General features: G+C 44.4%; 1 protein-coding gene across 1 annotated transcript in view; it reads right to left on the reverse strand.

Moving 5' to 3' along the window:
• Positions 1-17,500, reverse strand: part of Drgx (Dorsal root ganglia homeobox) — a 113,671-nt gene that overhangs the window by 44,436 nt on the left and 51,735 nt on the right. The window lies entirely within an intron of this gene.

Here is a 17,500-nt window from a genome sequence, read left to right on the forward strand (position 1 = left end):
GCTGCATTTTTTGAATCTTGTTAATATAGTTACTCAGTTGAATTTTAATGGTATTGATATTTTTAGACTGGGTACTGCTTCTGACGGCTTGTTTCAGTATTCCACTATGTAGTTATCAGAGTTCTCTTTTTCCTGGTTCCTGTTTAAGCCCCATTCCTTGTTTTATGATCCCAGTCATAGATTTTGTTGAGTAGTAGTAGTAGTAGAAGGAAGAGTGGTAGTAGTGGTGGTAATCGTAGTAATAGGAGTACTAGTAGTAGTAGTTGCAGCAGCAGTATTAGTATTAGTATTATTAGTATAGAAGAAATAGTAGTAGTGGTAGTAGTAGTAGTAACAGTAATAGTAGCAACAGCAGCAGCAGAATAGTAGTAGTAGTAGTACTGTAGTCGTAGTCGTAGCCGTAGTCCCCCATGAATAATCCAGAAAAAATATAAAATCAATAAAATAGTGTTGAAATAGTTAACAATGTGGTGCCTTGAAGCCGCAGCGGGGATGGCGTGGCCCTGAGGCTTTTCCGGCCAACTGTCTGATGCGGCATATAGGATTACCGGATCGAATAGGCAGGGGAACATTATCAAGTGAACGTTTTTATTCCGTCGGCATTCGCTTCGTCCGTACGCGTCCTCCCTCTGTGGCCGTCATAATAAATAAATAAGTAAATAAAAAAAAAAAATAAGATAGATCCCTGTTTGTATGTATATCTGGGAGAAAATTTAATCTTGTCAATTTTTTCGTATATAAACAAAACATTAAATAGGTAACTTGATAAGAAAACGAAGCATTAAGTGGCTGTGTGAAAAATTTTGAAGTTAATCGTATCAAAATTATTCTTGTGTTGCCATTAGCCTTTCTACTGCGATGACTTTTGTTCTCTAATTTCCAGCCCTCTTATCTGATGCGGCCAATATGAAGAGGAATATCATCATGTAAACGATTATTATTTACAGTTCCGTTGCCATTCACCTTCTCTCTTTGGCTACACTAATAAGCAGATTGGTAGACGAAGGACCTGATCGACATGGACCAAAACGTTTTATGTGACCAAAATGTTGTTATGTCGAAGTTATTTTTATCATCTGTTATTATATCATCACTACCGTATCACCACTACCTCAGTATCTCCACGCACCTCATTATACTCTCACCACACCATCTTTCTCACCACAAGAGCGAGACAGAGCGGCAACAGAATCATCACTATCAACACAGCATCCCCCTAACCTGATTACAGATTAACATGTCATCACCATAATTCCTCACTCAGTACCTCCATCACAACACTTATACCACCGCTTAGAACACCACGACACTTGCACCATAACACTTACACCTTCACACTTACACCACGACACTTGCACCATAACACTTACACCTTCACACTTACACCACGGCACTTTTACAACTTGGCACTTACACTGTTTATACCATTACACTTACACCACCACATTTATAACACCGTTCAGACCACCACAACCACCACCACACTTGCAGTATAATACTTGCATTTTCACACTTACATCACTATATTTATACCACTTGACACTTGCACCATTTATATCACCACACTCACACCATCAGTATAACACCACACTTCTACTACCGCACTTACACCATATGTTTTACACCAATATTAACATTAACACTACTGCGGCTACCACCACCACCACAACCAACAACAACAACAACACTGTCAGCAATAACAGCATACCACTGCCGGTAACTTATCACCACCACCACCACCACCATAATCATCGTCATCATCGTCATCATCGTCATCATAACAACAACAACAACAACAACATATCACCATCATCACAGCCATCATCACCACAACACTACGGCAGCCATCACCACATCCCATCCGTCATCACGCGTGGAATGATGTGTTGTGATGTGGGATGTGGTCACACTCTCACCCTCCTCAACAAACAGCTTTACCGACGCTCACTGCATACCTAACACTGCCACCTCCCCCCCGCCTTTCTCTCTCTCTCTCTCTCTCTCTCTTTCTCTTCTTTACCTGTTTCTCATATTCCATCTCTGTACTTTTAACTACTCATCCTTTTCCTATCCCTTCCATTTTTCTTTCACTGTTTTCCTCTCTATACTGGCTTTCCCCTGCTCTTCTCCATTTTCTCCTTCCTCCCCTCTCTTTTCTCGCTCCCTGTCACCTCTCCTTTCCCTGTTTCCTTATTCTTTCCTTCCTTCATTCCTCCACTCCCCTTTACATCATCTCTGCTCGTCTCAATCCTCTCCTCCCTAACCCACTTTGTCCCTTCCTTCCTCACTCTTAATCTTCCTTGCTTCTTTTTGTCACTACTCCTCTTCCTTCTTTCCCTTCCTAACACCCTCCCTCCTTCCCTTCCCCCTTCTCTCCTCTCTCTCCATCTCCTCTCCTTCCATACCTCCATCCTTCCTTCCTTCCATTCCTCCATTCCTAACTCCCAAACTGATTCCTTCTCTCCAGCCCTCCCCTCCTTCTCTCCACTTCTCCCCTCCTCCTTCCCCCGCCCCCTCTCCTCTTTGTCTCTTTCACCCCCCTCCCCTCTCTGTCTCTTCCTCCCCCTCTCCCCACCCGCCCCTGAACCACACTATGTACACTGATAATTGATTCTTTGATCCAGTCTGTTCCCCCTTGTATGCCACGACCCATTATGCCAGCCAAACAATGCCATCCCTAACCCCCCACCCCTCCCCTCATCTCTTAATCCACCTCCTCCCTTCTTCCCCCTTCCCCATCCTTCCTCCCACCGCTCCTCTCATCTCTTAATCTCCCCTTCTGCTCTCATCTATCCCCCCATCCCCTTCCTCATCTCTTTATCTTTCCCTCCTCCACTTTTCCCTCTCCCGCATCGCATCTCCCTTTTCTATCCCGCATTTCTGTATTCCAGTCTCTCTCTTCCCTTCCCGTCATCTCTAAATCCTCTACTCCTCTCCTTCCGTCTTTTCCAACCCTCTCCCTCCCTCCGTCTCTCCCTCTTCTTACTTCTCCCCCTCCATCCCTCTCCCCCTCCCTCCTTCTCACCCTTCCTCCTTTTTCCCCTTCATCTCTCTTCCTCTCTCTCCTTCTCCTCTTCCCTCATCTCCGTAATCCTAGACCCCCCTCTCTCCTCCTTTCCTCTCTCCTCACTTCACCAATCCCAGTCCCTTGCACTACATCGGTATGGCCAGAGCTCCCCCCCTCCCCCCGCTTCTTGCTCCCCTAACCACCTCCCTTTCAGGTTTTTAATCCCAAATCCCCCCTCCCACCACATCCCTTCCTCCATTAACCCCCTAATACCCTCCTGTCTCCCCTCCTCTCTCCTTCCCTCCCTCTCTCTCTCCCCCCTCTCTCTTAGCTCCCCTCTCCCACACTCTCTCGCCTGCTGTCTCCATCCCCTCCGTCTCTCCTCCCACAATCTCTCACTCGTCCCTGTAATCCCTGCCTCCCCCCCTCATCTCATATTCCTATTTACCCTCCCTCTTCACCTCTCTTTTCCTCCCCCTTACCCCTCTCCCGTCTCTCTCTCCTCCTGCTTTCCCTTCCCTTTCTTCCCTCCACTCCCCTCTCCCCTCCGTTTCCTCACTTCCAGTTTCCTTTCTCCCCTCTTTGGTCCTAAATCTGCCCCCCTTCCCTCCTCCTCCTTGCCCGGTCCCCTCTCTCATCACTATAATCCCCAACACCCCTCCTTCCTCCTTCCCTCCCCTTCCCTCTGCTGTACTCTCCCCTCCATCTCACGTTCTCCATTCCTCTTCCCCGCCCCAAACCATCCCCTTCCTTCCCCACTTTCCTATTCTCCCGTTCGTCCTCTCCCTATCTTCCTAAGCATTCCTCTCCCTTCTCAACCCCCCTCTCCATCCCTCCTCTCTCCTTCCCCTCCCCCCTTCATCCCCCCTGCGAGTAATCCCCCTCCCGCTGGGTGGATTTACGGCGTCTAATGCAAATCGTCATTGTGGGCGCGGTACAATTGAGGTTGGATCATGGCGTTAGGCGATTGTTAGCTGAGAAAGGTGATGCCGTCATTACGCTCAATTTGTAATGCAAACTTGGCCTCCCTCTCCCTCTCCCTCCCTCTGTCTCTCTGTATGCCTGCCTCTCTCTCTCTCTCTCTCTCTCTCTGCCTGCTACTATAAACAATGTGGGGGCCAGGTTTTTTGCTGCAATATCCGCCTCTGTAATTGGTGTGTTTTTGTTGCTTTATGTTACTGTTACGATCCTGGGGCCTCGTTACTGCCACTGATGCTGCTGCTGCTAACACCTGCTGGCTACTTTACACCCGTTCACTACCATGACCACATTTCTGTTTTTACTACCGCTAGACGATTTTTGTAAGCTGAAATGAGACCCCTCGTTATTGTTGTTGTTGTTCAGCCCTAGTCTGTCTGATTGAGCAGACCATGTTCCCTTGTGGTTGACTGAGCATCACCACAGCGAGCCGCGGAGAAATGTGCGAAGATTTGGTTCCTGGATGGATACCGCATTAGCGTCTCTTCACCCATTTAACAGGGGCACCATAGTAGATTCAACTTAACCTCGTAATGGGGTTATATGGCTACCACCCAGCGTTGTAAATGGTTTCTTGGGTTAAAAGAAACCATTAGGCTTTTCACTTAGTGTAGAACCAACTGAAGTGGAAAGAAAAGTAATAAAAAGTTACAGGAACGTAAGGAGAAATAGAAAGAGAAAAGTGGAGACAGAAATAAAAGTCATATAGGTGAAGGAAGAAGTAAGCATCATTACATCAAATGAGTGGATGATTGTGGCCACAACCTGTCCCTCGTAGCGAGATTGGTATATATCCCTCTCAGTGCAGTGACCTGTTTCATTTCATTTTCGCCACCACCAGACGATTTTATTAGACCTCTTGACTCTTGTAACGAAGGCGCTAGTGAGGACCATATGTCACTCATTGGGTAAACTCTGTCTGAAACTGAAAAAAGTCGTCTGGAGGTAACAAGATAAAAATATTCGTCATCGGAGTGAAGACTTAAAAAGTTTTCACGTACCCCTTTTAGTTTTGCGATACTTATTCTAGTTTTGCTTCTGTCAGACGGTCGTATTAGGCTGAGGGATCTCGTGGTGAAGAGATTAACATTGTTTGCAGTAAATCCCTAAAACAGACTGGTAATAAGTGGACAGGTAAATAATACAGGCAGGTAAATAATAGACGGGTAGATAAATGCCAGGTAAATAATAGACAGGTAAGCAACCCTCCCCCCCCGCACATACAATGAGCATAAAGGAAGAAACGGTCAAACAACCAACTTAAAACAAACCCTGTAAGCAGAAATCATAATGTGTATATCACTTTCTGGGTCACAGGCGGAGAAAAAAAAGTTAAAAGGAATAAAATGTAAAAAAAGGACACAGATAGAAGCATGAAAAAGAGAAAATAAAAGAATAAAGAGAAGAGGAGATTATACAGTGAAGTAGAGAAAATCAGGTATAAAGAGAAGAAGAGATACAGAGTGAAGTCGAGAAGAAAAGGAATAGAGAGAAGAGAGATAAATTTGTCCTGTATTTTAGAGGCTGTTTAGCACCTCTTCCTTACTGGTTTATTTCTGCATAGAGAGAGAGAGAGAGAGAGAGAGAGAGAGAGAGAGAGAGAGAGGTGTTACAATGCGAAAAGAAGTAGGAAATGAGAAGGTATGAAAGAAAAGAAGTAGGTAGGTGAAAATTAGGGAAAGAAAAGTGAGAGGCAAGTGAGTAGTGCTGAAAAAAAAAGAAAGAAAAAAACGTACGAAGGTTATGTAGGCTACTTATGCAGATTGACCCCTTCAGTTCGATGCCGTACTTTATTCATACTGTCTCTGACGATTTTATTTGGCTTAGGAGAGACTTAGCGATTTGTAGGGGTTAGGTTATAACCTTCGTTAAGCCCTTCATCACGAGAGGCCTTTCCTGAGTTGAAGGAAATCGTCTGCAGGTAGAAAGAATTAACCGGAAGATAAATTGGACAGGAAATGAAAGAGAGAGAGAGAGAGAGAGAGAGAGAGAGAGAGACGAACAGGAATATCACGGACGGGACAGGTGGGGGTGATGGGAAGCACAGTTAGTCCACAGTCGAGAAATCCAGGGTTCGATTCAGGGACCCAGCAGGAGACCCATGGGTAAGATATTTTTTCCCCAGCCTGTTAATGTTCAGAATTGTAAAAAGGACCTGAATGTAACTGACGGTTGCATGTCTTAGCCTAGAGGGAATATTTGCTGGGTACTTTCCTTGTCAGTCACACGAGGGAGGTGGTGGTCAAGTGGTAGAGAAGTGGGATGATGATTAAAAGGACGGGAGTACTGGAGCTGGGCATTTTGTGGAAGAATACGTGATAAGAGTTTTGGCCAAATTCACATCATCAAATTTACAACAGTGAGGATTTTCCAGTGTCTTTACGAACAGCAGCCACTCTGTTCTTGCCACTAGACCAGAGTACGAGTGCAGATTTACCTAATACTGACCACGGGTCCAGCGCGCACGCGCGCGCGCGCACGCACGCACGCACGCACACACACACACACACACACACACACACACACACACACACACACACACACACACACACACACACACACACACACACACACACACACACACACACACACACACACACACACACATACACACACACACACACACACACACAATTTAATAATAATAATATAGGAAATAGACACTCACACCTGGAGAAAGACAAACAGACGGCTGGCCGGATAAATAGAAATGCAAGATGACGAGACAGGAAGTGAAAGAGAGAGAGAGAGAGAGAGAGAGAGAGAGAGAGAGAGAGAGAGAGAGAGTGTTGGAATGAAAGCGTCCAATCCAATAGAACAGGTGGTGAATATAGCGAGGTGTATTACCATAATGTCCTTACGACCCGTGTACAGACCTAATGACCAATTGGAGGTGACCGCGCCGGGAGGAGGGGGGGGAGGTGGCAGGGAGGGAAGGGGGGGAGATGGGAGAGAGGGAAGGGAGGGAAGTGGCAAGGAGGGAAGGAAGTGATGAGATTAGAAGACTTGCATATATAGTGTGTAGTATGTGTGTGTGTGTGTGTGTGTGTGTGTGTGTGTGTGTGTGTGTGTGTGTGTGTGTGTGTGTGTGGAGAGAGAGAGAGAGAGTACGAAATTTTGAGGTACAGAAAGGGTGAGAAAGGAAAGTCTGAAATACAAGGGTGAAAGAGAAAATAAAGAGAGCGAGGGAAGGGAAGAGAAGGGAAGGAAAGAGAGAGTGAGAGAGGGATGGAGAGGATAAGAGAGGGAGGAGAATGAGAAGAGGAAGCTGGTGGCAAGAAGTAAGGAGTGGATGAGTGAGGGAAAGGGGAGGAGAGAGAGAGAGAGAGAGAGAGGAAGTGAGCGAGAGAGAGAGGGAGGGGGAGAAGAAGGAGAATTAGTACTGGTAACAGGATTTGCATGCATCTGTTACAGGGCCGCCAACACACACACACACACACACACACACACACACACACACACACACACACACACACACACACACACACACACACACACACACACACACACACACACACACACACCATCGTAGGCAAGATAGAAAACCTCCGTCGTATAGCACTCGTTAGTCAGGTGTGTAATATGATGTGCAGTCGGATGTATAGTGAGACGTGTTGATGTGTAATGTGATGTGTGTGTGTGTGTGTGTGTGTGTGTGTGTGTGTGTGTGTGTGTGTGTGTGTGTGTGTGTGTGTGTGGAGTAAGATTTGAATGGTTGTAGGTCAGTCATATGTATTGTTGTGTAGTCATGTGTGTAATTGTGGAATAAGATTAGGATGTGTGTCGTTCAGTCATGTGTGTAGCTGTGTAGTCATGTGTGTAATTGTGAAGGAAGATTTGCATGTGTGTAGATCAGTCATGTATGTAGTTGTATAGTTAGATGTGTGATTTTGTAGTGAGATGTGTATGTGTGTAGGCCAGTCAGGTGTGTAGTTGTGTAGTCATGTGTGTCTGGTTAGGTAGAATTCTTGTGGCTAGAACTGGGGAGGTATGCATATATGTCTCCCTGAATAATAGCATTTATATGAAGCCAGGTATGCAGACCCACGTAGCTCTGTAATCTGGTTTGCTAGATGTAGAATTGTTCATATTTAGTCAGGTGTGTAGAACTGTATACCCGCATTTTAATTTTGGATAGTGTAAATTCAGATTAACGTTGTGGGGAGAAGTATGCATGTGGAACTGACTATGTAGACAAGTGTAACAATTTTCAGGTTAGCGAGAGGTACAGTTACGTAGCCAATCGACAGCCAGGTATAATGAGCTAAGTGCTTGATTTTGTTGTGCCGATCTGTGTGTGTAGGTCAGTTGTGTTGCCAGAAAAAAATGAATAGTTATGGATCGGCATGTGACCAGTGATGTATGAATGTGTATATAAACAGCCCTATAATGTATGCATTCCCACAGTACGTAAATGCTATCGCAGGTTTGGACGATACGCAGGTTAGAAAGGGGGTTGAAGGAAGTGCTTTGGAAATGAAGTTATAAAGATCTTGAAGCAATTTGAACGATAAATGAGTCTGTATTATATTTTTTTTTGTCTCTCCTTTATAATTTCTTTATCATCTTGACGCTTCTCTTCCTCTTCCATTTATTCTTTCCCAGTCATCGTCGTCGTCGTCAGTTTCTTTATATATGTTGTGGTTTCTTGATACTTGTAAATAGACTTGCACTAAATGAGTTCCCCTCTCTCTCTCTCTCTCTCTCTCTCTCTCTCTCTCTCTCTCTCTCTCTCTCTCTCAATCCTTTCTTTTCGTTATTCATTATTGTCTTTCACATAATTCTTTTCCGTCTTTCTCCCCCTTCCCAGACCAGTATCATTGTACTGGTGAAGGAAGAGAGAGAGAGAGAGAGAGAGAGAGAGAGAGAGAGAGAGAGAGAGAGAGAGAGAGAGAGAGAGAGAGAGAGAGAGAGAGAGAGTGTGCCTGTGTAGAACCCATTACGCGAGAAAAAGGTTAATTTTTTGGGTCTACAGTTACAGTCTCTAGCCCTCTCATGGTAGGTGCAACTCTGTCATTTTATTCCACTAACGCCAGACAATTTTATTCATCTGAGCGTGAGCCATAGAAGCCTGGGGGAGTTAATCAGCGCTCGGTGTACTACAGGTTGGACTGGGATGAGACAATAACATAAAGTTATTGTTATATAGTACTGGTGTTCTTGCCCTTTTTAATCATTTATTGTACTTTCTTCGTATTTACTGTATAGTTCACTCAAGTCTTGTATAATTTCCTCACGTCAGCTGCGTTAAGTAGTCTCGAAGGAAAAAAGATACACGCTTCCTCGATCAGCACTATTCCAGTGGCAGTACAATTTCCTCCTCCGTATCATCATCATCATCATCATCATCACTGAGTAATTACGTGGAAAAACACGCTTCATCACATAGTACTCTTATTCCAATGCCGTCATATTTTCCTTCATCATCATTATCATCATCATCATTAAGTAATTTGGATTCAGCTGTCTTATCAACCCTATAAAAACCTCCTCAAGTCTCCTCGTCCCCGCCCTTAGAGTCCCGCCGCTCAAAGGACCCAGCCCGACTCTCTTGCTCGCTAATCTCGCTTCTTCTATCCTGCAATGAGGTTAGTTGCTCCCCTGGATGGCTTGCAGTGTGGAGAGTGTGGAGTAGGAGTGGTTGTGGTGGAGTAGCAGTGATTTTGGAGTTTGGAGAGGAGTAGATTGAAGTTTGGTAATATTGTGTGGTGGAAGGATGAATGAAATACAAAAAAATGTCTGTCTTTTCGTCTTTCTGTCTGTTTGTATGTCTTCCCTTATCTTTGTTTGTTTGTCTGTCTGTCTATTTGTCTGACTGTCTCTCTGTTTGGACTGCAGACTTGAGTTGTCCTCCTCCTGCAGTCCACTATCCTCGTTTGGCGGGAATTTGAGGTACGTTTGTATAGCCTGGCAGCTCCATCGCCTAATTATATCAGTTCCACCACATGAAGGCGTCCCTCTCCATCACCATATTGAAGGGATAAGAGCATTCACTAGAAGTACTCTCTCTCATATTTCATAAAACAGTGAAATACAGAAGTCGAAATTACTGTAGCCTGTATGAGTCTCAAAAAATTTTCTTTCCATCCCAGTGCCGATGTGTTGCAGTGAGGCAAGGCTGGAGTAGCAGTGACTAGGGAGCTTGGAGGTAAGCTGACGATTTGATGACTACTGTAATTTTATTGGTTTTATTTATTATATCTGTATACGGTATCTATGTCTGTCTACATCTATCTGTCTATCTGTTTATCTGTCTATTTATCAATCTGTCTGTCTGTCTGTTCTGTCTGTCTGTCAGTCTATCTGTCTGTCTGTCTGTTTGTCTGTCTATCCTTGTTCAGCATTTACTCTTGTTGTACGACGGAAATAACCTGTGTGTTTAGGTGCCATGATCTTTTTAATGTAATCAGTTCATCAGTAAGTCAACTCTTGTATGACGAGGGGCCTCTCGTTAACTAAATACAATCGTCTGTCGTAATACAGAATTTCGGCTGTAGAGGAACCATCACACACACACACACACACACACACACACACACACACACACACACACACACACACACACACACACACACACACACACACACACACGTTGGCAGTCCTGTATACTCAGTAATACAAATATATAAACACACTAATATTTTCAGATAAATATGTACGCAAACACCTCTCTCTCTCTCTCTCTCTCTCTCTCTCTCTCTCTCTCCTTTTCCATTCACTTCTTCCCTTCTCTTCCTTATCCTTTCTTCTCTCTCTTCTCCCTCCTGCCCCTCCACTCTTCCTCCCCCCCCCCCCCGTCTTTCCTCTTCCCACTCTCTCTTTTTCCTCTCCTTTCCTCTACCATAACTCCCTCTTCCTCCCCAGTCTTTCTGCTTTCCTATCCTTGCCTTTGACTCATTGAAGAGGTATGATAATTATAACCTTCCCTATAACAAACAGCCGCGAAAGGACTGATAAGTCTGCATATTTACTTTTGTACTCCTTTGTATTCCTTCCTCCCCTTTTCTCTTTCTTTCACCCTCCTCCACTGTCCTTTGCTTCTCTACAGTCTGCCCTCTCCCTCTTCCTCTCATCTTCTCCCCTCTCCCTCTTCCTCTCATCTTCTCCCCTCATATCCTCTCTCTTTTCTCTCTCCCCCTCTCATCTCCTCTTCTTCCATCATCTCTCACCCTCTTCCTCTTCTGTCTCCCCCTCTCTTTTTCTCCCCTTTACCTCCCACCCCCTCCATCTTCTCGTGCTCTTCTCTCTCTTCTCTTTCCCTTCTCCCTCTTCTCTCTCCCTTCTCCCTCTTCTCTCTCCCCTCCCTCCAGTGTAATTAGAGGTATCGGCGGGTTGTTTGTGCTGGTGATGGGCAGGGCTGGGGACAATGGCCGATCTCCGCCTCCACAATAACTCACTCCCATCTGCTTACATACCCGGTTTGTGCCTCTCTCTGCATCTGTATTTGCTTGTGACTCTGTGTTTGTGGGATTGTTGTGTGTTTGTGTCTGTGTATGAATCAATGTATGCTCGTGATTGTGTGTGTGTGTGTGTGTGTGTGTGTGTGTGTGTGTGTGTGTGTGTGTGTGTGTGTGTGTTTGTACTGTAAATGTTCAGGGCAACTCAAGGACCTGTTGGGTACACCGTATGCCTGATAATCACGAAATCAGAAGTTTGAGGAGTCGTTGAAATTTGGAAGTTGGATATCTTAGTTCTCCTCTGTGTAGGAAATCAATCTGGACTGATCATGCTTTCGTTAGCCACGTATTCGCTGCGTGTTATAGAAGGAGACTAAGTGGGTCAAATAAATAAGTTAATCACACACCCTACCACCTATACTGAAAACAGCCTTATGTAAATTGTGTACAGGACGGGGAGAAGAGGGGTAGGGGGGGATTTGTGACCGGGGTTTGCTTACTCTTGTTCTCAGATTAATGGCCCTCAAAAAGATCAAAGGGATAATATTAAGATAGCCACACTCCTTGTGTACTTGGCAAACATGATTAGGATGGTGATGGTAACGATTATGTCTAAGTTTTCTGTGTGTTTCATTGTGTGCATGATGTTTAGTGTGTGTGTGTGTGTGTGTGTGTGTGTGTGTGTGTGTGAATTTTTAAAAGCCAAAAATCTCTTACACGACATTCTCGGTCACCACACTTTCCATCTGTCATAGTTAATCATACTTAACAGAAGGCTGACGAACTTCTTCATAGATTTCAACAAAATTAAAAAATCTTTCATGACCTTTTTTTTTTTTTTGGCCGCGTAAATAATTCTTGTATCGCAGGTTCGATTCTAAGTGTATCAGTGAAAGCTATTATTTACTATTTGGTATTTAATATGTGTTGATACTAGATTTTTTTCCTTTTTTTTTTTTTTATTGCAATGCGACTTGTTTCAGTAGTTTTTCATAAGTTTACGGTCAGGCAATAAAATATAAGAAAATCCATACCAATGCGATAGCCTGACCCATATGTTTAATACTGTTTGCAGACGATTTTATTCAGCCAAAAAAATAAAGGAGAAAAGAAATGCAGTTATAATCGATCTCTAAATTTTCTCACAGTGCGACGATTTTATTAGAGAGAGAGAGAGAGAGAGAGAGAGAACCTACGCAATGAGAGGGATAACACGCGGATATAGACTAAGGCAGGGAATTGCAATGGTGATGCCCGGTGTGTGTGTGTGTGTGTACCTGTAATGGAATGGTGTGTATTGTGTTCGGGAGTGGACGCTATCTTGGTAATCATTGCGTGTGTGTGTGTGTGTGTGTGTGTGTGTGTGTGTGTTCTGGCTTATGAGGGGAGCATGAGCCAACAATCTGTGCGTGTGTTTGTTCTTCGTCCATGTATCTGGTTTGTGTTTGTTAAGACTCCGCGTCCCTCTGTTGTGTGTGTGTGTGTGTGTGTGTGTGTGAGAGAGAGAGAGAGAGAGAGAGAGAGAGAGAGAGAGAGAGAGAGAGAGAGAGAGAGAGAGAGAGAGAGATTGCCTTATACACCGACATAAATACAGGCGCATTATCTCTCTCTTTGATACACCTACATAAAAACAGGCGCATTATATCTCTGTGTTTCATCTCTCTCTCTCTCTCTCTCTCTCTCAAGCACAGATGACTACATACATTCTTTGTATTTTCAGACTTTTACCCAGTTCAGTCAATATTATCTTTATTTTCACATACAAACACACAAATATATCAGGGTTTCTCTCTCTCTCTCTCTCTCTCTCTCTCTCTCTCTCTCTCAGTAACACAACACAAACACTAATAAACCCAAACCAGGAAGGGATCGAAGGGGGGAAGGACACAGAGAACCCCAGATATGTAAGGGAATGAAGTGAAGACAGTCACTCTCTCCCCTTCCCCATCTCTCCCCCCTCCCCATCCCTCCCCCTCCCCCCCACTCATCCAATCACCTCCCCATCAGTGGCCAATCACCCGCTGGGCCTCAGACAATAACCGCATCATCAGTCCAATCGGGAACACCTCATCACTCGCCAATCGCTTAGTAATGGCTGGATGTGTGATTCCTTGCCCCTCCATTGCTTTGATTATCACGGTTTGCTAATTTTGAATCCCGTAAATAACGTCGCTCTCTTCCCTAATATTGCCATAATGTGTATATTTTTTATGTATGTGGCTTGGGCATAGGCAGCACAGTCCTTTCCCTGATGTTCGACGGTCCCCCTACGTGTCACATACTTTCGCATGTCACTCTTTCGGTGCTAAAACCCACTGTCCGTACTGAATATATGCTAGGTCTCTCATTTAAGGCTGGTGTTATGTTACTGACTAGGAGTAGGGGAGGAGTTGTGATATGTCTGTGGGTCTTGAAAGATAATTTAAATCTGTAGTGATGAAACTGAGATTACCAAACAGTCCCCTGCTCAGTCTGGGATCAGTCTTGCTTCCCTCCAATCAGCAGCTTACTCTTCTACCACCTGACCACTACCACCACCACAGCTACGGTCACGGCTACCACAAGAACCACATCTGTCACAACCACCACCACAGCTGCAACCGCCAGTCACCACCACCACCACCATCACAACCTCCACCACCATTACCACAAATACCACAACCATTCCTACAACCACTACCACAACTGCCACCACTCTTATCACCACCATGACCCTCCATTCCCTAATCCCTATTACCATGGTTTGCTTCCAATCACACCTATTTTCCAGTAATCAGCAGTCCAGGCGGCGGGGGGGGGAGACGGAAAGAGGGAGTAGGGAGGAGAGAGGAGGAGTAGGGGAGGGAAGAAGAGAGGGAATGAGGATGAGAGAAAGTAGGAATAGGGAGGACAAGGGAAGAGAGAGAGAGGCAAGAAGAGAAGGAAGGAGGAGGAGGGAAGGTAGAAAGGAGAGGAATGCTAGAGCGAGTAGACAAGTGAAAGGAGAAAGAAGTGGAAAAGAAAACAGATGGAAGGAAGTTAGAGAAAAAGGAGAATTGGGAGAAATCGAATAGGAGGGAAAGCAAAGAGAGATCACGGCAAAATGGGTGAAAGGACAATTATGCCTTTAGAACGGGAAAAACAAATAATGCTGTTTTGACTCATGCGTCTGAAAACAGCCATGAAAGAGCACATGGAAAGACGGCCTACAGTATTCACTTAAATGCACTTCGTAGTCGGGATTTGAACCCTGACCTCATGAACACTCAACCTGTATTTGCCTGTATATATATATATATATATATATATATATATATATATATATATATATATATATATATATATATATATATATACTTTTTTATTTTTTTTTACTTTTTAGGTGATTGAATGCTTGTGTGTCTGTATTTAACTATTGTTACTTGTGGGTTAAGTGGTAGGATAGTGAGTTGCTGATCAAAAGGACCCGAAAGCAATCCTGGGCTGAGGCAGTAAAGAATTTGAGGACGTTAATTTAGTTAGAAAAAAGTCATAAGTTAAAACACCCGCCATCATGTCATAAAAACACCACCTTTAATACCATCATACCAGGCGTGAAAGAGATACCCCTACCATTTATTCAGTATGGACGGTGGACATTAGCGCTCAGGAGGTGACATGTGCGAGTGTGTGAGGCTATCTGGTGCACGTGGGAGGAATGATGGACCACAGGGAAGAAGCTGTCTAATCTGTGGTCATAGTTGGATACATGAAAAGCAGTGTGTGTAATGCACCGGGTCGGTCATTATCACATGATGGTCGTGATCGTCAGCTTTTTACCCTCCCGGAAGGGAGCTGAGAGCTCATATAGTCCGATCTAAGGGCAAGGCTGTGACCTTCACACACACACACCCATCCCCTTGCTCAAGGGGGACAGTAACCACCCACTTCATCAGTGAAACTTTTCGCAACCTGAGCGAGGCGTGTGTGTGTGTGTGTGTGTGTGTGTGTGTGTGTGTGTGTGTGTGTGTGTGTGTGTGTGTAGAGAGAGAGAGCGAGAGAGGCTTGCATGAAAAGTCATGGATCAAATAACTTCATTAACACACACACACACACACACACACACACACACACACACACACACACACACACACACACACACACACACACACACTCTCTCTCTCTCTCTCTCTCTCTCCCCCGTTTGGTTCAACCCTTTCTATTTCTTCCTCTTTTCCCTCTTTTCCTCTTTCTTTCTCTGCCTTTCTCTCTACCCTTTCTCTCTCTTTCTAACCCCTTCCCTCCATATTCCATCCTTCCTTACCCCTCCCTCTATTCCTTTCCTTTCCTCTTTCCCTTCCTCCATCCATCCCTCTTTCTCTCCCTTCCTCCATCCATCCCTCTCTCTCTCCCTCCCTCCTTCCTTCCCTCCCTCTCGTTCCCTATCATCATTTAGGATTTTAACACGTATAATTGCTGCAGAAAAAAGGAATAATTGCTGAACTCGCGGGAAGAGAGAGGGAGAGAGTGAGAGAGAGAGAGAGAAAGGGTCAGTGATATGGATGATAATTTACTTATAACGTGAATTCTTTAATTAACTCTCTCTCTCTCTCTCTCTCTCTCTCTCTCTCTCTCTCTCTCCTCCCTTTCTTTTCCTTCCCTTCCCTTCCCTTCCCTTCCCTTTCCTTCCTTCCCTTCCCTTCCCTTCCCTTCCCTTCCCTTCCCTTCCCTTCCCTTCCTTCCCCTCCCCTCCCCTCCCCTCCCCTCCCCTCCCCTCCCCTTCCCTTCCCTTCTCCTTGCTCCCCTACTCTTCCTTGTCCACTTCTTCTCTCTTACTCTCTCTCCCTTCCTTTCTCTCTCATTCCTTCCCTTCTCTCCCTCACTTCCCTCCTCCTACCCCCCTCTCCCTCACCCTCCCGCTGCCCGATTTAATCCAATTCGTAACCAATTATTTTGCCTGGTGTGGGATACGCCTATTTTCAACACGCTGTCATCAATACAATGATTGGGCTAATTTGGAGAGGTGGACGGTGGATAGAGAGACGTAACCAACATATTCTCTCTCTCTCTCTCTCTCTCTCTCTCTCTCTCTCTCAGCTTTTCTTTTTCATTCTTTTCTTTGCTTTTTCCGTGTTGAATGCCTCTTCAGTTCCTCCTTTTCTTATTTTCTTCGCTCTCTCTCTCTCTCTCTCTCTCTCTCTCTCTCCTCCCTCACTCACTCCCTCATTTTCCACACCCCCAAAAAAGGAAATTCTAGGCTGGACATAACAAAGACTAATTAAGCTAATCACGCGAGAAATATATATATATAAGGTCAAAAAAGAATCAGAAAAAAAAAAGAGAATTGACGAAAAAAAAAAAAAATACCCTGCTTCTGTTATTATTTTGCCCACCGATGTTTCTTTGTTCTGTGAGATCAAAGTGATATTTTTTTCTCTCAAAGGAATTTTTTGTGTGTTCTTGAAGTAGGAAAAATCATCGAAGCTCATTTTGTTTTCGGTGCGTGACGTCATTAAGATGGCCGACGACGGAAAGGGAGCATTTTTCCCTTTTGTGATCAGTTAGCCACAGTTTTATTTCAGGTTTTTATATTTCTGTTTTGAGGCACGGTATTGTGAGCTGGGATTATTTTTTCGTCTTTTATTCCCATTATGATAGTGTAATTGACGGTCGGTGCTGGGGAATAACGCCTTCATGTGGTGGCATTGATGTAACCAGGCGACCCAGCTGCCTAAATTAAATACAATACAGTCGTAAACTATTTCCCCATCCCCCGAAAGGTCGATGGTGGACTGCAGGAGAAGAGGGACTTTGGTCAGCGATTTATTTTGCATCTTACACTCTGATATTCTTTCTCATAACGATAAATAATAAAACAGTGAACTATACCTTTCGAAACCCTGTATTGCAATGTGCGCCAGCCAAGATACTTCCCAGAATGTTTCCTAAGTGTTTCATAATTGTTCGACTAAGAAGTTGAATATTTCTGATCGGAACTGGACATCTACCGTAGTTTTCATTGTTATTATTATTATTATTATTTTACGTATACTGTGCAGAGTAAATCGCTGCGGAAGAGGTGTTTCTAAGAATTCCAAAGGCACTTACAAAATGATCAGTAGGTATGTGGCCGAGGAAGACACCAAAAGAGGAAGTAAGA

Source organism: Coenobita brevimanus, chromosome 92, assembly GCF_032717465.1.
Source record: "Coenobita brevimanus isolate Jiangsu-jjx chromosome 92, ASM3271746v2, whole genome shotgun sequence".
Lineage (NCBI taxonomy): Eukaryota > Metazoa > Arthropoda > Malacostraca > Decapoda > Coenobitidae > Coenobita > Coenobita brevimanus.